At 48.2% G+C, this 22140-nt stretch overlaps 1 protein-coding gene and 1 long non-coding RNA gene across 2 annotated transcripts in view; one reads left to right on the forward strand and one right to left on the reverse strand.

The window, feature by feature from the left end:
• The window catches only part of sptlc3 (serine palmitoyltransferase, long chain base subunit 3), a 290563-nt gene that overhangs the window by 55751 nt on the left and 212672 nt on the right, over window positions 1-22140 (reverse strand). The window lies entirely within an intron of this gene.
• Window positions 1-22140, forward strand: part of LOC132473310 (uncharacterized) — a 143862-nt gene that overhangs the window by 31803 nt on the left and 89919 nt on the right. Inside the window, exon 2 of the long non-coding RNA XR_009529310.1 lies at window positions 12059-12175. This is a non-coding gene — a long non-coding RNA (uncharacterized LOC132473310). The remainder of the gene's footprint in view (window positions 1-12058; window positions 12176-22140) is intronic.

Below are 22140 nucleotides of genomic sequence, written 5' to 3' on the forward strand. Positions count from 1 at the left end.
GGTGGGATCTCCAGTGACACAGGGGGGCTCTGGTGTATTACCGCTCTTTGGAGATGAGCCCAGTGGACGGGACACTTCTGCCAATGATGGTCCTCTCTGGGCTGGTTATTCGATTCTGCAGGGAACATTAGTAGTGGAACGAGTCCTACTGTGATTGAAGCTGGACCAATTCTCCCTCTCGCTCTCTCTCCCTCTATCTTGCCGTCCCTCTCTTTCACTCTCGCTTTCTATCACCCCATCCCCCTCTTCTTCTTCCTCTCTCCCTCTCTCTTTCTCTGTCTCTGTCTGTCTGTCTGTCTGTCTGTCTGTCTGTCTGTCTGTCTGTCTGTCTGTCTGTCTGTCTGTCTGTCTGTCTGTCTGTCTGTCTGTCTGTCTGTCTGTCTCTCTCTGTCTCTCTGTCTCTCTCTGTCTCTCTGTCTCTCTGTCTCTCTCTCTCTCTCTCTCTCTCTCTCTCTCTCTCTCTCTCTCTCTCTCTCTCTCTCTCTCTCTCTCTCTCTCTCTCTCTGGTATAGTCATGGCATCTGATGTAGGTGCTACTTGGAACCAAAGCCAATCGATCACCTTGACGTATTAAGGTTAGGTTGATTGCAAATACAAATACACCGTTGCCACTATTTCACAGAGAGTGCATATCGGGATTTTTTTTCTTTCCATGCATGAGTTTACTCTACCATTTAACTGTTGGTGGTGTTTGCAAGCAAGTGTTTGTTTGCCTTGATGTGTGTCACTTCAGATGGAACATTTTATTTTTAGAGCACATGTAAATATACAGAGAAAATTAGATAAAATGTGTTAAAATCATCTCAGACATTGACAGCAACAACACACACAACACGTTCAATTTAAAGAAAATAATTTGTTGCACATTTTGAATGAAAGGCATGTGGATTGACATATACTTGCAGTAATTTAAAGTTAAGATATTATGTTTGATGATGGGAGTTAATTGTATTTGTAGATTCAAATGAGGTCGTATTTTACACATTTTTCCTTTTCATGATAATGAAGAAATGTAAAATGGCAGTAATCAGCAGCAATTCAAAGTTTTTTCCTTAAACCTGTAATCAAGCATGTGAGGGTATACTGGGGCACAGCAGGACATGAGAGTGAGACAGAGACATCTGGGCCTTTTCAACATGAATCATTAAGGGCTACTAAAATTATTAATTTGGATGATCTAGCTCCACACAAGGTTATGTGATTAGCGGGATAGCTAGTGTTCAAAGACACTAGGGAGCGAGCTGGAGACCTGGGGTCTCTTTTATATGAAAGAAGGCCTCATGGACACATACAATTATCAATTTGGGGGCTCTAGCCCTACCGAAAATGTCTCACTTAGCATCATAAAATGGGCCATTGAAACAATTTGTGCATAAAAAGAGTTAGTATGAAATCATCAAAATGAATTGGAAGACTCGTATTGTTGAAAAAGATCGGTTTATATATTTGTGTGCATACATACATATATATAAACTGATAATTGTCAACATTTAATATATATATATATCAGTATATAATTTAACATTTTCAACAATAGGATCTTCCCAATTCATTTTCGATGAATTCAAAGCAACAATATGAATGTTTTAATATGCCCACTGTTCATGTCGTTACATAACGTCAACACCTTTTCATGAAGAATCCTCCATAAATAACAAATCTCCCCTGCGTTCCGTTCTCCTATTATCCCTCGAGGTGATTTGGCGGAAGGAGCTCCCGCCACGTCCAAACCCCAGGGATCGTGTACAATGGCCACAGCTGTTCATGCATTTAAACCCACACCGCAGTGGGGCCTTCTCATTCACCGCCTCCATCTTGTCCTCGTCCTCGTAATTACGGACGTGCACGCTCCAGAGTCTGGCCTGCAGATCCAAGGCTCTGAAGCCGTGGCCCTGTGTTTGTTCCCAGCCACAGCCTCCGTAGCCTGCTGTCCCCGGTCTGGGTTAATTAAGTCCCATTTGTCTGCGTTGGGGCCGGTCTGTCGTTGTGTCCTAGGGCACCGTGTGAATAAAGCTCCCGTGTTCAATCTCACACCTCTAGCCCGGTCGGTGTGGTAGAGCGAAGCGCTTTCACACCATGAATAAAGTTGTTTTTGTCTTTGTTTTTGCTACTGTAGTTTGAAGTAAGAAAAATACTAAAATACATATCATCTACTTTAGGGGGCTTTTGTAGTGTGTGTCTAATGGAGTTTTCTCTGGATGCATCCGTATCGTCCATTAGGCGAATATTTCAACGTGGGCAATTTCTACGGGCGTTTAATGATGCCGGGATTAACATGTGTGTCGTTTGGTTTGACTCGGATCCAATCTTCTTGTGATTAGTGCTGACTATGGGGGGAAAACGAGAGGCGTGGAGTAAACATATGAGGTCACTGGCTGAGCTAACATCCCACAAGCTAGAAGGATGCATCAATGTCGACAACACAACACATTGCATTGTGGGATGCAGCGATCCACATTTGACTCTGGAAGGTGCACGTCACCGATGCGTGGCGCCCTGTCTTTGAAACCTTGGTAGCTGACAGTGGGGTGGGGGTAAGCTGGGATCCATGGCGACAGCATGTTGTGTTGCTCCCGTAGATAACGTTTTCAACTGTGACTTAGATCTGCAGATGGGAAGTTGCTCAGTTGAAAAAAAAAAATATATATAATAAATATATAAATATATATTAAGGAGATGTCAATAAACTACATGGTATTGAATGATTTGACAGGTAAACTAGACTTTACTGGGGGACTTTACTGGACTCCATTTTAATTGACCGATCTCGTTATCGCTTCAAACAAAGACATCAACACACGCATGGACACTCAACACAAAAGCACGGCATAGCCCAAAACATCACACACACACGCACACACACACACTGCCAATACCGCTAGAATTGGTTTTGATGAAGGATCAAACGACGGCTGTCCTCAGACCCCCCCCCCCCTCCCCTAGCCTCACGCCGGAGCAGCCATTAACGGAGAGGTGCCAAAGGTAATCCAACCTCGGAGGAGAGGCGATAATAGTCCCAGGGACAGAGTGCTTGGTTGAAATAAGAGTCTGTGTGGGGAGTCAAGAGGTGAAAAGTCTGTGAGATATCGAAGATGGCAGAGGAAGCCAAGAGGCTCGGTTAGTGTCTCTCTGGGTCGGGTGTGTGTGTGTGTGTGTGTGTGTGTGTGTGTGTGTGTGTGTGTGTGTGTGTGTGTGTGTGTGTGTGTGTGTGTGTGTGTGTGTGTGTGTGTGTGTGTGTGTGTGTGTGTGTGTGTCGTTTCGGTTGTTGGGGGGGGGGGGGAGGGGGGGGTGATCATCCCCTTAACACAATGTGTTTACAAGACCTTCCCGGAGTGGTTAACCCCACAGCGGGCTGCGTTATGACCGGCCAGCAGTGCCTCTCCGCCGGTCCGCAAGATGAACCGGGCGGCGGTCGTCGGGGTCAGGGGTCGCGGGAGGAATGCACAGACCGTCTGCCGCTGGTCGTCTCCCCAGCAGTGTGGCTCCGCAGAGACGCGGCAGCCTTGCTGCAATATCACTCCCGGCACAGTTAAAACAGGGCTGGCTGGCTGTCAGGGGAGGGGGGGGGGGTGCTTCAGAGGGGAGGCGGCGGCCATCTTGTCCATCTTGTCCCCAGCAGGTCAGCGCTGCCGGGGTCTGGCACCGGCCCGTCCGCAGCTGTCTCCCGTCTGTCGGCGCGGTGCGGGGGTCATTCAGCGGTGGCCGGGCTGGTTTAAACCTGCTGCAGAGGGGTGACCGGGGGTCAGGCCCGGGAACAAGCTGGGGTGCCTGTTGGATTGAACATGCTCTACGGAGAACGCGGGTCCTTGCTGCGAGTATGTTTTGTGAATTCTTGATTTGATATAGGAAATATAGAAGATCTGTATAAAAAGGTGCACATAGGTTTAGATTATCTTTTTGTCAATTTCTATTTCAGGGGGTGAGACGGTGACATTCAACCCAAGATAAACAATGAGAGATCTCTGAAAGAGAATTCTGATTTTTTAGTTCTCCAATATTTCCTCAAGGAAACCTTTGGTTATGATATAATATAAACAGAAGCTTATTAACGCCACTACTGGCGTGTCTTCCGAATGCTTTGTTCTCAGCATGTTTACAGATCAATAGCACTCTGGAATACAACGTTGAAATAAGGTTAGCCCGGGTAACAATATGCTCACGCCAATACCGCTAACACAAATTGCAGGGTCATCTCTGAGCAAAGGCAAAAAAAGCGTAACACAAATATCAACGAGATGCAATCGATTCAGAGTTTGTTTTGAATAATTTTACCATGGATACGTGTAATTTGAGAACAAATTATTATTTAGATACACTCAGTCGAAAGTATGGTTAGTAGATGGACAGCAATGGTAAACACAGGGAAAAACACATTGCTGGAGGTGATGTTATTGTCCATATCAACAACTCGGCTGGTTTGGTTGTTATATCATGCACCCATAATATAAAACGTAGGCTACTTGAGAAGATTAAACCTCCCACTAATTCTCTGGCCAACTGCACTCAACTGGTGTCCCATTCAAGGGGGGGAGTCTACTTGTGTTGCACTCATTGGCAGCTGGGACAGGCTCCGCCCCCTCATCCCTCCCCCCCCTCCCCCTGACCCCTACAGGAGTAAATGGCTAAAACAAGATGGATGACCGGCTCCGCTGGCAAGTTACAGCACCCTCACCAAGCAGCGAAATACGGCATCAGCGTACCTGTCTCACCTTCCTACAGAACATCTATAAAAGGCTCTATCACCACTATCACTATTATTAGAACAACTTGTACCTTTAGAAGTGATGCCTTGTTATCAGTGTGCTACCCTGAGGACTTACACAAGATGGCCGCCCCTCGCAGTGTGTGTGTGTGTGTGTGTGTGTGTGTGTGTGTGTGTGTGTGTGTGTGCGTGTGTCACATGCTTAAGACCTGTGATGTGTGTCATTTATTCCTGTTCCAGCCTCCAAAGGAGTGTCAGGGGAGTTTGTGAAACATGTACGCTTGCGGGTGTATTTTCTCCGTCACTTTGGCGAACCGCCTCTCTGTGTGACTGACTGTACACCTTCCCCCCCCCTTTCTCATGGCGGGGCCACTTCTCCTGCTCCTTCTGCATTACGCCGAGCAGATTAATAACGGCGTTACGATAACTTTAGCACAGTTGAGCGCGCGTCGACGCAGTGCGAGGCGGTGATTAGCAAACAGAAGCCCCCCAGTGCCGCTGGGAGCTAACTCACAATTGGGGGACCACATCTATCTGACATTTGGTGGGGAGACCGCCATCTCCGATCGGCACTTGATTAGGAACTAATCCGTGTCATTATCTCCTTCAGCGCGGGAATGAGTGGAGGGAGAAGATGGCGTCGTAAATCACAGACGCGCGGGGGGGGGGGGGGGGTTGGGTTAGGGGTGGAGTTGGCGGTGCGGTGGAGGTGGGGCATATTTCATCAGCACGTTATCTCTCTCTGCGGTGTCCGTCTAAGGTTCCGACTCGGACGCCACAGAGAGACACTCGCACAGACGAGATGAGATATGCAGATAAGAGGCAGAGGGAAACGTTGTTGCCATGGATACCGTAAAACGTAGGGGAGGTGAGGACGGGGGGGTGGTGGACGGGGGCGGGGGTTTCTGAATGATGTTTGCAGTGTTTGATATGAGTCACTCTCCGTCTCTTGTATTGTTTACGTTACAGCTTTGAACAACTGGAAACTGTCTCCATCAGGAGGGAGAGAGAGATAAAGAGAGATAGAGAGGCAGAGAGCGAGTGAGACAGTGAGAGAGAGAGCGAGTAACAGGGAGAGAGAGAGATAAACAGAGACAGAGAGAGAGAACATGAAAGCCTAGACTTGATTCTAGAGAGAGAGAGAGGAGGGAGGGAGGGAGGGAGGGAGAGAGAGAGATAAACAGAGAAAGAGAACATGACAGCCTAGACTTGATTCTAGAGAGAGAGAGAGGGGGAGAGAGAGAGAGAGAGAGAGGGGAGGGAGGAGGTCCTTTGACATTGATACCTCTATCCCCCCTCCCCTAAACAACACACCGCCCTCCTGCCCTCAGATCCTGCCCTGACACACTGCCCACACGCTATCCTGCCAGATACTGCCCACGGCATGCCCCCCTCCTTCTCCCTCAGACGGCGTAGTGTAGTAGCCCCCTCCTCCTCCCCCTCCTCCCCCCCTCCACCTCCCCCCTCCTCCCCCTCCCTCCCCCTGCCCCCCCCCCCCCTCCTCCCCGGGCTGGCTCCAGTCCTGAACCTGAGCCTCTGAGGAGCAAGGAAATAATTAGGAGGAGAAAATTGCGGCTGACACTATTTCTGAAAAGCAGGGTATTGTAATGAGAGCAGAGCAGGTATTCACTGTGTGTGGAGGGAGCGATAGAGAGGGGAGGGGAGGGGAGGGAGGGAGAGGCAGAGATGGAGGGAGGGGAACAGATGGAGGGAGATACTAAAGAGAGAGAGGGGGAGATAAAGAGAGAGGGGGGAGGGAGATTGAAAAAAGTGATAGCGATATTAAAGAGAGACAGAGGGAGTTAAAGAGAGAGGGCGGAGGGAGAGTGAGAGAGGTATCTAAAGAGAGAAAGAGGGGGATAAAGAGAGAGGGGGGAGGGAGATGGAGAGAGTGAGAGAGATACAAAAGAGAGAAAGAGGGAGATAATGAGAGAGGGGGGAGGGAGATGGAGAGAATGAGAGAGATAGAAAAGAGAGAAAGAGGGGGATAAAGAGAGAGGGGGGAGGGAGATGGAGAGAGTGAGAGTGAGAGAGATACTAAAGAGAGATAGGCAGATATAAAAAGGGAGGGGGGAGGGAGAGATTGAGAGAGATAAAGAAGAGAGATGGAGGGAAAGGGGGATAAAGAGAGAGGAGGGCGTTAGATCGAGAGAGTGTCAGTGAGAGAGATGCTAAAGAGAGAGAGGGAGAGATGGATTTACCGATTAAAAGGAGAGAGGAAAATACAGGGAGAGAAAGAGAGGCAGGGTGGGAGAGACGGAGAGACGGAGGGCGAGAGAGAAATTAGGAGCGGCCGCAAGCGGGGGAGGGCGGCTGGTTCCCAGGCGCGGCCTGGGAGTGGCCCGGGAAGGTAAGCACGGTTTTGCGGAGTGCTTTAATGCACGTGGGAACGCAGGCCTGGGAGGCCACGGCGGAGAGAGCGCTGCAACAATGGCAGAGCCAAGGTCACGGCTCCGGGACTCATTCATACTATCCCAGCGTTTTGCGCGCGCAACGACATACCCCCCTGCCTCGGCACGTACCCCCACACGCACATGCAGACACACACACACACACATGCGCACACACACAAACACACCGCTGCACGCCCTTTGTCCCTTATATCTGTCTCTCTCAATCTGGGATGTTCTCCATCTTGGCCCGACCCTCTCTTTTTCTCACTCTTTATTTCACTCTCCCTCTCTCCCTCTGTCTCTCTCCCTCTGTCTCTCTGTCTTGCCCGCTCGCCCTGGCTCTCACTCTTTTCAGAGGGATGCTGTGCAGCCCAGGCTCAAAGTTATCTTCATTAGCGGTGGAGTGCCGGTTTGGAGGGGGGGGGGGGGGGGGGGGAGGGACGACGACAGTGGGGTGCCTGTGGGGTGCGGGGCGGAGGGAGCAAGACACTCAAAGGAGATGAATAAATGTTTTGTCCCACATAGGCCCTTAAAGCTGCGGGCCCCGGCTGGGGCCACTGCTGCGGGGAGAGAGATAGACGAGGTGCTGGTCGTTATATTTCAACGGGAGCTAAAGGGACAGCGCTACACTACAGTGGGCGACAGATGCTACCACTTAAATATTAAGCATTTGAAATAAATGTCCTTCACTGAAGTTATTTAACCGGCCGACCGCTGAAATGTCGGCAGCGATCGTTGCCTGTTCCAGAGTGTGTATTTACATTTAGGGCATTTCGCAGACGCTTTTATCCAAAGCGACTTGCATACAGGTCCGTTTTAGGTCCTGGGAGAAGGAAAATGGCCAAACAAACGCAGAGTTTGCCAGAGACTCATTATAAGCGGTGGTTAACTGCACTTGAAGTCACTACTTTTGACGATTTGTGTGATTTGATGATTTTGGAGCAATTTAAAAACACTATTCCAGAACGTATTGCAACTTACATAACGGAACGGAAAATTACTACAGCCCACCTAATACTTCAGTACATTTGTCTGAAGAAGGACAGGCCGTAATACATCGCTGTCGGTACAGTAAGGATGTTCAAGTTCCAAGCACTTACAATTGTAAGGTTAACCCATTCCCCATATACAACAAAGATAGCTTGGATAAGATGCTAATCAATGCGAAGTACTATTTGTAAGTGCGAGGACGTGCAAACATACAACAAGTGCGTAAGAGGGGTGAGAGGGTTTGTGTTATGCGCTTGTTGCGCTTTGTGTGCATCGTGATTTGGTAAACATTGTGTGCGTTGCTTAGTGAGGAACACAAAAGTGGACGCGTTTTCAAGAGCTCACCCACGTCCTTGAAACTGAGTTAAAACCCACATAAAGTTTGTCGCATCTGACAGTCGACGTGGCCGTTTCAACATCTCAACCACATTCAAGTGTAACAGAAAAAAAAGTTGTATTCCTAGCCACATATATATATAGGTATACCTTCATTGTAATGTGTTTGTGTAATTGCCCGTGTCGGCAAGGTCTCGGCGTACATCCGACGTCGCGTCTGTCGTCGTGAGCACTGCCTCACACCTTGACGGATCTGAGGTGAGCGTCGGTGTCAGCCTCTGTTAATGAGAGAGGCTCCGGCGGAAACATCGCACACACCCCCTTCCATACGATTCTGCTGGGAATAATGCACACATAGCGCACACATACACACACACACACACTGCCTAAATGGGGGGAGAGGAATTGATGACCAAATTGGATCTGGGTCACATTTCCACTGTGAAAAAAGAGCAAAGAATAAGAACCCACCCCCCCCCCCTCCTTCCCATCTGCTGTGAGTCATCCAAATAATGGATGTGTTGCGCAGGGCTTTCCGGGTGAAGCGATGACTTCCTTCCCTTGGTTGGAGCCGCCAAGCGTCACCGTCTAGTTAGCTCCGAGATCACAAGTTTAAGATATTTTTAATTTATTTTTTTGCCGCCCCCACACGTCAGCATGCTAACAAGCAGTACATCAACAACAAAGCGCACGTAAACACACACACGTATGCACGCAAACGTACGCATACATATACATACGCATACGCAGACATACACATACACACGAACACGCACACAGAGACACACACACACACACACACACAGACACATGCACACAAGTGCCTGCACACAAACACACACACACACACACACACACATGCAAACACACAAGTGCCGGCACGCACAAACAAACACATACACATACTTACACACTCACACACAAACACACTAGCATACACACACACACACACACACACACTCCCTCAGCATTAATCAGCACAACCCCACTCCTTCCGCGAAGGCATCTGAGCAGCGCAGGTGAATTTAAACTGCAGATCCCAGATCCTGGCCCTCAGCCACATCCGCTCAGCGTTTTCTCCCTGGATTTACGAGCAGAGCAGAGCCAGTCCTCGGGGCGGTGGCACCGGCGCCGGGGCCCCCACCAGCCTGCGGCTCGCCACTAGGGGCCCGCTGTGCTTTGCATTAAAAGAAAAAGAAAATCACACAGAAACGGCGGTGCACCTTTATCTGGGTTGTCCTTCACTAACCGTTGAAAACGCCGGAACTCAGGGGGGCCCGGACTCACCCCAGGGGGTGCAGATCCTTTTGGCAAAGCTTTTTGCAACGTGACGCAACCCCGCAGTCTAGTTGGTTCCTCTCGGGCTCCCACAATGCCCCTGGGCAGCGGATCGACCAGGCCTGACGGAGACTGAGGATGAGTCACGGGAGGAGGGGGGGGGGGGGGGGGGGGGTGCTCTCTTTCTGGAGAGGCTCCGTGGGGGCTACCTTGCTCAGGTACCGGTCGCTCGGCAACAGGGTACCGCGAGCTAGCAGCTAGCCGCACAGCTCATGGGGTTATGTTTACACATACGCAAAGTTGTGTAGCTGACCCTAATGATCGGAGTAGTCACAGGGCTTAAGGATGTGACACACACACACACACAAACACACACGCAAACACACACACACACATATACACAAAGACACTGTGAACCCCCACACACACTGTGAACACACGCACATACACACACATATACACAAAGACACTGTGAACTCACACACACACTGTGAACACACACACGCACACATAACATGTACACACACACGCACACTCTGTGAACACAGAAATTGTGAGCTGCGGCCATCTTGTTCTGCCTGTTAAACTTGCCCTAATATTGCAAAAATAATTCCCTAATTTTTCATGTTGGTATAACCACAAATATGGAGCAAGAGATGTCTGACATTTTTACAGGGAATGATCTGTAGGCATCAGAAAGTAAAAGACAAAATCTGGTTGGCGCGGTAGGAAAAGTTATCTCTAAATAAGTGTGGATTATTTAGGTTGTATAGTTGGGCGGTACGGTGGTACGGTAATGGGCCGTAAGAACAGCGAGAAAGTGAAAACGTTGTTTCGTTGACACGGTTAAACATTGTTCTACGAGCTCCCCAGGCCACATTCATGTCCGTCGAGCGGTCACTGTCGTCGCGCCGTTTGCCCGTCACACCTCCGTCTTTGTCACACGTATGTTTGGGTTCCCAAAAAGCCATCAGGATCCATCTCTGTCCTCTAGCTGTCCCCGGCTCCATTAAAGATGATACATACCGCCGCAAAACCCTCCACCCAGCTGTTGTCTTTGAGTCGTCCCTGGGAGATAAATAGCTAAATAAAGCGAAAAGACTGAGACGAATAAAGAAGGATGATTTAGGTAAAAGATGGACATTACAACAGAGCAAAGTTGTTCTTGTTTGTGACAGACGCCCATCACGTTGTGTGTCGTGTTAAATGAATGTGATTGTAATGAAGGCATGTGTGCTCCTGTGTTGTCTCAGTAGCACACATGTGGATAAAGATAGCTTTCATCAGTCCTCTTTGTAACAAACCCACACTCCGCTGCTCACGAGGCAGTATAATCCAGTGAGGAATAGCAAGCGTTACAGGTGTTTACTCTGAAAAAGAATCCTTTTCCCCCCCTGTTTGCCCAATGACTTTTTACTTCCCCCTCCTCCTCTCGGCTCCCTTAACCTCTTATGGCTTGTGAGGGTTTTACAGGATGACTTGAAGAGGATTTTATGATGTTTCAGTGTGATTGATAACAGGCTCTTGGAAGGGCTGTCAGCTCTCGCGCAGACGGATAATGTGGATTTCTATCTCTACGCCTTCTCTTGTGAGACGCGCCATCAATCACCTCCGTCGCCGCCGTAACCCGGGAAAATTAAAACCGTAGCGAGCAAGCAAGGGCTTTCCCAGTACAACCAGGACACCCATCAACGGCGGGGAGTGGGAGGGGGGGGGGGGGGGGGGGGTGTTGTGGGGAGGAGGGGACGGGGGTGAGGCGACAGAATTGGCACAGATCAACGCCGTGACGCCTGGGTACACAGAGAAGAGCGAGGCCGGCCCTGGCCCCGCCTCAGGGAGCCCGGAGCCGAGATAATGGTGTGACTGTAGCCTCGCGCCGCCGGCTGCAGGAAGAGACAATAGGCTCATTTCCATCTGCGCCCCGGCCATTATTAGATCTAAGCCGAGCCTCTGCTGCCTCTTGTCAATATTTACAGAAAACCGCCAGAGTACCGCGTGAGAGCCACGTGCGGCGGCGTTAAAACAGAAGGAGCGGGTGTTTCGGCTAAACATAAACCGGCGGCGGCGGCGGCGACGCCTCTCGGGGAACAACGCGGGCGGTGGAGATGAACCAAGGTCACCGCGGCGATGACGTTGGCGTCAACATCTGTTGTCTTACGTCGTCTGCGCATGCCTCCCCGTCGAAAGCGCGCATGATGTACCAATTCATGCACCCCACTGCTCTTTCGTTTTATGTAACTGCTATTTTATGTTCTCATGTTATCTGTTCTCTCGCACTGACCTCTGTCTGTGTGTGTGTGTGTGTGTGTGTGTGTGTGTGTGTGTGTGTGTGTGTGTGTGTGTTCTGTCTCCTTTGCAGTTGATGGCTGCATACACAAGGCTGCGGGGGGATGTCTGTATGATGAGTGTCACTCCCTTAATGGCTGTGAAACCGGCAAGGCCAAAATCACCTGTGGCTATGATCTGCCCGCCAAATGTAAGTGCAACTTATTGTCTTTTCTCTCTCTTGTGTTTCTTTCCTGGGTTTTTCTGGCTGAAGAAGCAGTAAGCCCTGGAAACAAGATGAAATAAAGCTTCACATGCCGCTGGGAGCAATCACACACACACACACACACGCACGCATGCACACACACACACACACACACACACACACACACACACACACACACACACACACACACACACACACACACACACACACACACACACACGTACATGTACACACGTACATGTACACGAACTGCAATGAATACAGACACAGACACACCCACACAGATACACACAGACACAAACTGCAATTAGTACAGACAGACAGACACACAGATACACACAGAGCTACACACACAAACAAACTGCAATAAATACACACACACACACACACATACACACACACATACTGCAGTGAATACAGACACACAGCGAAGAATACAGACATAGACAGAGCAACACACTATGCACTGCTTAAAATAGGGTGTCATATACATACACACACACACATTAAGTCAAACAGAGAGAGACACAGTTCATAACAGGGAGGAGAAATAAGGGGTAAAACAGGGAACATCCATCAAGTTCTAGAGGAGCGCTTGGAATGAGGTTATCCTCATAATCCTAAAAAACACAATTATTTTAACGACAGTTTATTTGTTTTCGGGACGCGCCATTCCTCATGAGCGAAGCCGTTGTTATTTTGCAGGCTAATAAATATGATCGGTGGATACGCTATGGCTAGCTGGAGATGCCATCTGCACACAAACAAAGACATTAAGGAACCTATTAGTTGGATCATTTGATTGATATTTCATCCCTGATTTGTTCTATTAATGATTCTCGACGCCATTACCGCAGGAGCGCCTGTGCATTACGCCTTCTCCTTTGTTTGGGCTCCATCGAGAACCTAATGTTTTCTTCGACAGAGTGTACACGTGAGAGGGCATGTGTATGTCTTTATCTGTGTGTGTGTGTGTGTGTGTGTGTGTGTGTGTGTGTGTGTGTGTGTGTGTGTGTGTGTGTGTGTGTGTGTGTGTGTGTGTGTGTGTGTGTGTGTGTGTGTGTGTGCAAGTCTATGTGAATGTTTGCCTGGGAGTTCTGTGAGATAAATGGATGGAGGGAGAGAGTGGCACGTGTGTTCATGAATACGTGATGTCTCGGTGCTTTTGTAGGGCCGCCACTCGTCGAGAGGCAGGCGAACAGAGGCAGACGCACCTCTGTCACCACGCGTTGCATGTGGCAATTACACCCGGCGCATTGTTCGCCCTTTGTTTCATCGCGGTTAGCGTGTGGAATCAGTGTTTTGAGGGGGTGGGGGAGAGAGAGAGAGAGCGAGAGAGAGAGAGAGAGAGAGAGAGAGAGGGGAGAGAGAGAGAGAGAGAGAGAGAGAGAGAGAGAGAGAGAGAGAGAGAGAGAGAGAGAGAGAGATGCACCACCTTATGTACTCGACCTCAGCTGGATTAGACATAAGGTTTCAGGCAAATTGAGATGACGAGATGGTATGCAATTGCATATAATATGAATTCCAACAAAAAAATGGACGACCAAGCAAGGACGCTGTCATATCGATGAAGAAAACAGAACAGAGATTGTGATAATGTATTTTGCCATAAAGATGTCTTATATATAATAATAATAATAATAATACATTTAATTTAGAGGCGCCTTTCAAGACACCCAAGGTCACCTTACAGAGCATATAGTCATCATTCAAAACTATGTAAAACAGACTAGGAATAAAAGGAAAACAGAGGTTAAACATGAAGAATAATAATAATTAATAACACTCAAAGACGCCTAAAGTGAAGGGGGGACCTCACTAACCACCACCAATATGTAGCACCCACTTGGGTGATGCACGGCAGCCAATCGGTGCCAGAACGCTCACTACACACAGGGCCGGCTCTGACCAATTTGGTGCCCTAGGCAAGATTTTTGCTGGTGCCCCCTACCCCTTTTAACTGCGGTCATGCCAGCCGACTCATCGAGATTGGCGGTCAAGCCAGCCGACCCAGTTTTTTGCCGTACCTGTATATACTAGCCATTACGGTAATAGCGTCTCAGAACTAGTTTAAAATAAAAGCATTCGTCGGGTACATACAAAAAGACAGTCAATAAAAGCAAATACTCAATTTGCTTTTTGCAAATACTCCCCAATATATATATGTTATATACTGATGAATACAGTATAGGTGAGCGAGTGGATGGATGGAGCCTGAGAATTATCCTAATCCCTCAATGTCGCTGTGGCGATGAGGATTCTCCCTAATCCAATAAAACCTACGAGCAAATATACCAACCTGTTGTAATATTACCCTGTGTTGTCGTGACTGACAACCCTTTTTTGTTCCATCTGCATTGTCCCTCTCAGCTTATCTTGGCCCCATCTCTCAGCCCCTCTTTCAGTCTGTTTCTCTCTCTGTCTCTCTGTCTCCCTCTCTATTATAAATTCAAGCAGTTTAAACTATTTATCGAGGACAAATATCAAAATTAAACAAAAAGGTCTCCACAGGTATCGCTATTTATTTCTCTCTCTGTCTCTCTCTGTCTCTTTATGTGTCTATCTATTTTCCATTCATTCCAATTCAATTTGAAGTAGCATTATTGGCATGGAAAATAAAGTTTGAGCAGGTAAAAAAATCGAACCAAGGAAAAACAACTGAACAAAAAAAGGTAAAAAAAAAAACCTGTCCAAATAATTAGTTAATGGTGAGGGAGTGAATCCACTATTTACTGGAACACGGCCACATAATTAGTCTTTACCAATCTCCATAGACATATCTCTCCCTCCCTCTCCTTCTCTGTCTTCCGTGACTTTCTCTCTCTCTCTCTCTCTCTCTCTCTCTCTCTCTCTGTCTCCCGCTTTCTCAGTCTCTCGTTCCGTGTCTTCTTTCTCCCTCTCTCTCTCTCTCTCTCTCTCTCTCTCTCTCTCTCTCTCTCCCTGTCACCTGCTTTCTCTGTCTCTCGTTCCGTTTCTCTCTCTCTCTCTCTCTCTCTCTCTCTCTCTCTCTGTCTCCCGCTTTCTCTCTCTCGCGCGCGCTCTCGCTCTCGTGCCAGAGTTGTGTTGTTCTTCCATCAGTTTCTGACAGTGACTTATGTGTTCCTCCCACACCGCCACAACTGCCAAGAGCGTCTTATTCATCAGTTTACAAATCCCAAATAATCACCTACCCACACGGAAATGACAGAGTAAACAAACAAGGCGACACATTTGTGCATCGTTTCCTTCCCATTTCCTGTGTCTTTGTTGTTGCGTCTTTGTCGCGCATTCGTTGTGTTGTTTTGTACCATAAGCACGTCATGTGTAATGGATTTCATGCTACTTGCAGGCTCTTTTAGATTTTCCTTAAAGTGTGGATAATTTCTTTTTGTGATGATTTTAATATTAGTATACGTTTGATGCGTCACCTTTCTTCACAGTCTCGTCCCTGCTGTGAATGAGACCATTGCAATGAAATGACAGCTGTATTGAGTTTTTGACATATCAAAGAATTTGGGCAGCCATTGAATCCAAATCAGTTGTGACAGGGCAAAAAACGTAGCCCTTTAACTGGTACGAAACTGTCCCATTGAATGAACTGACAGTATTAACTCTGATTCAAGTTGGCGGCCATGTTTCTTTTGTACCATTTAAATAATGACTTGCTTCCGTGTTCATATGTTGCCTATACGACCACATATAAACAACGTGTGCACATAACACTTAGATATCGTTATTTTTGCAAAATAAGCACATTTACACTGCTTCAAGCGTGCTTCTGTGGACGTGTGTGTACAGATGGTGTTTTTTTTTAATCTAGTTATCCAAGAGTGAAAGCAAAGCACACAGATGGAACATTACCATTTACTGCTTGGCAAAGTTAAATATTTCCAACGTGGGCTTACACTCCTCAGTTTTTTGCCAACACATTAGTCTGCCTTTCCCCAAATTTGCGCTAAACACTTTTCACTCCCGGATGGGCGAATGCTGGAAGAAGTGCACTTGTTTCCTGGGATCGACCTCCACGCGGGTAATTGGAAATGAGTTAGTCGACACACCTCAACTTAAACCGAACAAACCGGCAGACACTTTGCTTCAAATTGAGGCATGGCTGTGGGCTTGGGTCCCACGCCTACGCAACTGCTATTTCAGGCCTCTACTAACAAGCCAATGGCAGCGGCCCATCAATCAACCGCTATGCCTGACCACTGTTCTCCATCATCCAGGTGCTGACCGTCATTAAGGTATAATCACAGCCCCAAATTATATACGATTCGGTTTGTTCAAGCAAGAGCAGAAGGACACTTTCTTCCCTCCCAAGCCCCCCCCCCCCCCCCCCCCAGAATAAGAAAAAAGCTTTTTCAGTAGCGCAGCGATTGTAATTCAATGGCACCTGTGGCAGCCGAGAAAATAAACGTAGAGGAAATGAAATCCTTCCTTGTGTTTATGAACGAATAAAGTAAATTATACCGCGTACACCGACTCTATACTATCTATGCTAAATAAGCCTATCTACAGGGAGGGCAGGCGCCCGGCTCACAGCTCATGTGAACTCGCGTGAACCAGAGATCTTCTTGTCTAGAGGTCGGATGGAGCCGAGGCAATGGAGACCAGCCCACCACCACCACCACCACCCAATCCGAGGAGCCCCTCTTTGCTCTGAAGACAAGAAAATTGCTCTTCATTACATTCCACTAAGCAGTCCAGGCTGTGAATCCCGGTTGCAAATGACCCTCTCTTTTAGAAGAACAAGCACATGTGGGACTGATTATTATGGGCTGACCGAGGATTATTAATCAATGACTGTAATTATCCAGCGAGCATACCGGAAAGAAAGGAGAAAAAATAACTTTGTCTGTCTGTCAGGCAAATTGTCCATGTGTGCAGCGACTTACCCGTCCGTTCACGGTCTCGGAGTCGACTATGAAAGCCTCCCGGTGTATTTACCCACTTTTTGTCGTGGTGTGACGTTAACCTCAGGAGTAAAACATGTTAACGGTAACATTCATTAGAACGGAGCAGACCAGTGCGCGTTTCCCCGCAAGAAAAGGGTAAAAAGAGTGACGGAGGTCCTCACGGTCCTAGGTTAATTCTGAGACCCGCAGAAAAGCCCCGCCATGCTGTTTCCACGCCACAGCTAGCTAGCAGGTGCTATTTAGCCGCAGTGGGGCTAAGGCCCTTTAATCCTATTGATACACTGCAGCTCATTACTGGCCTTCTGGATCACTGGGAACCGTGGTTTTGTTAGTAGCTCATTTGATGGTTTACTGGGACAGTGGGAAACGGCTTTCCAGTAGAAGTAAAAAAAAATATGTTTGTGTTTTTAGGGCATTCTGTACCGATATTTTGCACTCTCGATTTCACCAAGAACAGTGTTGTTGCTGTTGGTGTGATAGATCGCTGGCTGAACATTGAAGAGCGTTTATCACACATATATTATCACCTGCCAACATACCTGGTGTTTGTGTGTGTTGCTGCCTCCCGAAATACTATAGGATAGTAAGGAAAGTACGGAGAGTCTCTGTACAATGGAAACGAAACAACATTGAAACTGGTTATTTATGGGTAGCTCTCCCGTCATTTCTCGAAATGTTGTTGACTGATGCTTTCTTTCTTTGCTGCACGACAATCAAGGTGAAGCCAGATGTTTGAAGTTGGATTCTCACTCTTTATTCAAAAACAACGGTTGTGATATTTGCAGTGAAATAATCAATTGTACCTTACCGCAGAAGCAGACAAATTGCATTGTAAACGTCCAGTGAATGAGGCCATTAGATGTTGAAGAAGCCGATTCCCAAACTACTGCTATCGACCAAAGTGTCAGCCTTTTGGTTTACCACGTCGGGCTAATAACTGCTCTTCACATCTTTGATCACCATAAGTGAACGAACATATATTATTGGAGTATATATTATTGTAAGCCTTTTACTACAACATGCCCTCTGGTGTAAAAATGTGTTGCCATTATGTATTATTACTGTATGACAGTCCTAGACTTATCTCCTACACAAACTGCTTGAACCCCTGTCCGTGGCCGCCGGAGTGACCGGGCGTTCCCGCTGGGCTCTCTCTGTGGTCCCGCCTGTCAACACCACGCAAAGGACCTTGTCTGTTCATCTGCATTTTGCACATTTCAGCTGCCGCTGTCACGGCATGGACCTAGGAGGTATTTAGAGTTCGAACCAGAGGTCCGTCTGAGGAGGTTAACGTCCCAGTGGAGCGCTGAGATCAGACCGGGGCCTGTTTTCACTCTCCCGTTTCATCCTTCGCCCGGTTCCCAGTCCAACCCCCCCCGGGGCCGGACTGGATTGACAGCTCAAACCGCCCGCCACGGCTCGACGCTTTTTTTTCTCCCCTCCATCTCGTCTTTCTCGTTGTTGTCCCTATTTAGGAATGACACGCGTTACATAATTAATAATGTTTGGATCGCACCACGAGGGACTTGACTTCAATGTCTTGTCTTCAGTGTCGTACGGATGCCTTCTGTACAGTTTGGGTCCCTTTAGTGGACAAGCACTGCTTTATTTGTGTTTCTGGGTAATCTGACGTGCAACATTTAGCCACGAATAACTATTGGATTGAATAGGATGACACAAATGGACCCTTGGTGGGTGCCTCCGGGTTATTTTTAGTCCTCATGTAACCTATTCTTTTAAAAGCAGTAGCGTTCAACCTTCTGCTGACTTCGGCACTCGTTGTGATTCATTTTTTTCTATCCACCCCCTGGTTTATCTTTTGAGCGTTTATAGATTTCAGGCTTTTGCGGTATTGCCTCTCCCCAGGCCGCCTCTGATAGTGTACAGAGAGGCCCTTATCCCAGCACCATCGATACGCCGGCAGACCTGTGATTACGCTTTAATCTAAAACCGGATGCTACCTTGCTTGAGAGTGCTCAGCCGGCCCTCGCTCTCCACAATGGCCTCTCGTGGGCGGGTGCGCGAAGGCTTCCAGCAAGAACAACAGAAGGCTTCGCTTTGCAGCCAACACATGGTATATCTTAGGACTGGAGTGGCCCAGCGCCTCACCCCATACCAGAGCGGTTAGTGTGGTCTGTTTAGGTTCTTCAAGAGCCCACTTTGGCTTCCTATTCTGCCTCTTGATATGACTCACCGTAAGGATAGACTTGCATTTGCATGCTTTCTATAAGCAGACACTTTGGACAAAAGCCTTGCGCAAGGTATGGGTACATCAATCAAAGAATACAATCAATACCGGAGCAACTACATATTTAAGTGGTGTACGACCCGGGCTACCAAATGCAACCTGATACCTGAAGTGCATGGTAGTTATAGCAGCAGTAGTTATTGCGGTAGCATATAAATAGTCTTTATTATTTAATTGGATCTTTTTTTTTTCCTTGCTCAAGTGCTCATGAGTCGTTGCAAATCAAACACTCACAACAAGGCCGATGCCTTGCTATACTATCACAGCCATAGTATGCTAGCATCACAACAACAGCGCTAGGGCTGAAAAACCCATGGGTCAGTTCGGTGTCAACACGCTCCTCGCACCTGTGCTAATATCGCAGATCATTAGCCCGGGATGGATTGGGATCCCCGATGGCCTGAGCGATCCCTCTCGCGCCCCGTTTAATCGGCCAACGACCCGACCGTCTGTTCGTCCCACCCCTCGTTTTTTTTTGCACAGTAAACAGAAATGAATCACGCAAAAATTAGCGTCTGACACGGAAGTTCATTATGATTAACTTGCGCCACAGTGGAGCATTATGAGTCAGCCGGGCTTGTCTGACAAAGAGGTCTCCGCCCCGTTGTTTGCAGCCGGGCGCGACACTGGAGGGACGCGGTGACAGCGCATCGTTTGTTCATTTGGGGCGCCACGCGTTGTTTTCCATGCGGGGATCATCTGGATGGTGGATCACGCTGCCGGGCTTCGTGGAGATTCATTTACTCACGGATGCCAGGGTTGATGAAGTTGGTGCGGGAGATGCTTTGTTTTGGACGGAAAGAAAATATATAAAATGGTGGTTCACTGAACAAAAGAGCGAGAGTGCTGAGGAGAGGAATGATCCGGCTCATAAGGTGGATAATCATGAGGATTAACCCATAAGGATCTCTCTGGCTATGCATGCGCTTTACCTTTTCCATTGAAATTCATTGAAATTCATTTCCATTGAAATTCCCCCCCCCCCCCCCCTCCCCCCACGTCGTCCAGATTTGCACAGATTTAGAGACTATAGCACCGCAGTAGGGATTATCTCTTTTGAGCAGACTACAACACTACAGTCCATAATGGATTTAATAGGCACATTGTGAGCATATGTTCGCTTAATTTCATTCCTGAAGTCTAGTTAAGATGAGTCACTTGCATACATTGTGTGTGTGTTTGCGGGTCTGTTGTGTCTGTGTGTCTCGGCGTGTGTGTGTCTGAGTGTGTCTCTGCGTGTGTGTATGTGTGTGCTTGCACGTCTGTGTGTGTGTGTGTGTGTGCGTGTGTATGTATGTGTGTGTGTGTGTGTGTGTGTGCGTGTGCGTGTGCGTGTGTGTGTGTGTGTGTGTGTGTGTGTGTGTGTGCGTAACCCTCTACCCCGGTGGGCCCCTCCACAGCCTCCGCCCGGCTCCCAGAGTGCTAAAGTCAACATCTTTCCCTCAGCACACTGCTGCTCACTGTTAGCACACACGTCATAAATGTCACCTCATCTCCACATCCACACTCCATTCCAGCAGGCCGGGGTCTGACACTAAGAACCGCTGTTATTTGTATTACCCTGTCTGGGACCTCACTGCTGTCAGACTGACACACATCTCACCCGCAAAGTAATGCGGGTGTTGTCTGTGTATTGCTTCTTCGTGTTGTCTGTGTTCTTTGCGATATTTATTGGTCGTGCTGCAGTATTTTTTCCTGTTAGTTAAGGTTATAAATGTTTCTTCTTTCCTACCATGGTGTAAGGTTCTGGTGTTGAACTATATAAAATGTGCCCCATGGCATCGACTAAAATATCACATACGTGAACCAATGGCTCCTCTTGGGTGGGGGTGGTGGTGGGGGAGGGGTATCCATTAGATAATTTCCTGGTCTTAATACATTAAAATGTGCTGTCCCTAGGGAGCGCGGTCCCTTCGGCCCCATCGCGTCGGCCGTGAATATGATTGATTGAATGAAGTATGAGGGACAGGCTGACATCAAGGAGACGCCAGATGTGTTTCTCTTTTTTTTTTCCCCCTGTCCCGCGCTATTCATTAGGGGGAAAGTAATTGCCTATATACTCAGGCGTCAACGCCGATGCCGCCGCCACCGTCGCCGCCGCCGCCGGCTTCCCATTGGCTGAGAGGGCGGCGTTCCCCTGGCGCCCAGGGCTCGCTAATTTCCCTGCACTTGAGCAGACCTCCTGCCCCCCCCCCCCCCTCCCCCGCTGGATATTTTTGTTTCTTTTGTTGGCCGGCCCGTCAGTCTTCGGGGCCCTCCTGAGAACTGGTGTAATTTGGTAATTTTTGGCTAAACGGTGATACTGTGATTATGTGGCATCAGCTGCCGGGCCTGTCGGCGCGGCGGCCAGCGGTCATTCATCACCAAGAAACGAGAAAGTGTGGGTGTTTGTGTGTGTGTAGCTGTTTGCGTGTGTGTGTGTGTGTGTGTGTGTGTTTTTTGTGTGCCTGTGTGGGTGCGTGTGTGTGTGTGTGTGTGTGTGTGTGTGTGTTTGTGGTTGTAACTTTGTGCGTGCAAGTGTGTGTGTGTACGTGTAACTGTGTGTCTGTGTCACTGCGTGTGTGTGTGTGTGCGTGTCTGTATGTATGTATGTGTGTGTGTGTGTGTGTGTGTCTGTGTGTGTGCGTGTGTGTGTCTGTGTGTGTGGGTTGGGATGAGAGGCATGGGGGTTGGGGGCAAGCCTGATTGGTTGGTCAAACATGTGCAAGAGCTCTGAGTGGTCCAAATAAGCTGGATGGGGGTGGGGGGAATGCTAAAAAATGGTGGTCATTAGAGTAATAGAGTGCAGGAGGAGCTGGTTGCTGAAA

The sequence above is a fragment of the Gadus macrocephalus genome, chromosome 15 (assembly GCF_031168955.1).
Source record: "Gadus macrocephalus chromosome 15, ASM3116895v1".
Lineage (NCBI taxonomy): Eukaryota > Metazoa > Chordata > Actinopteri > Gadiformes > Gadidae > Gadus > Gadus macrocephalus.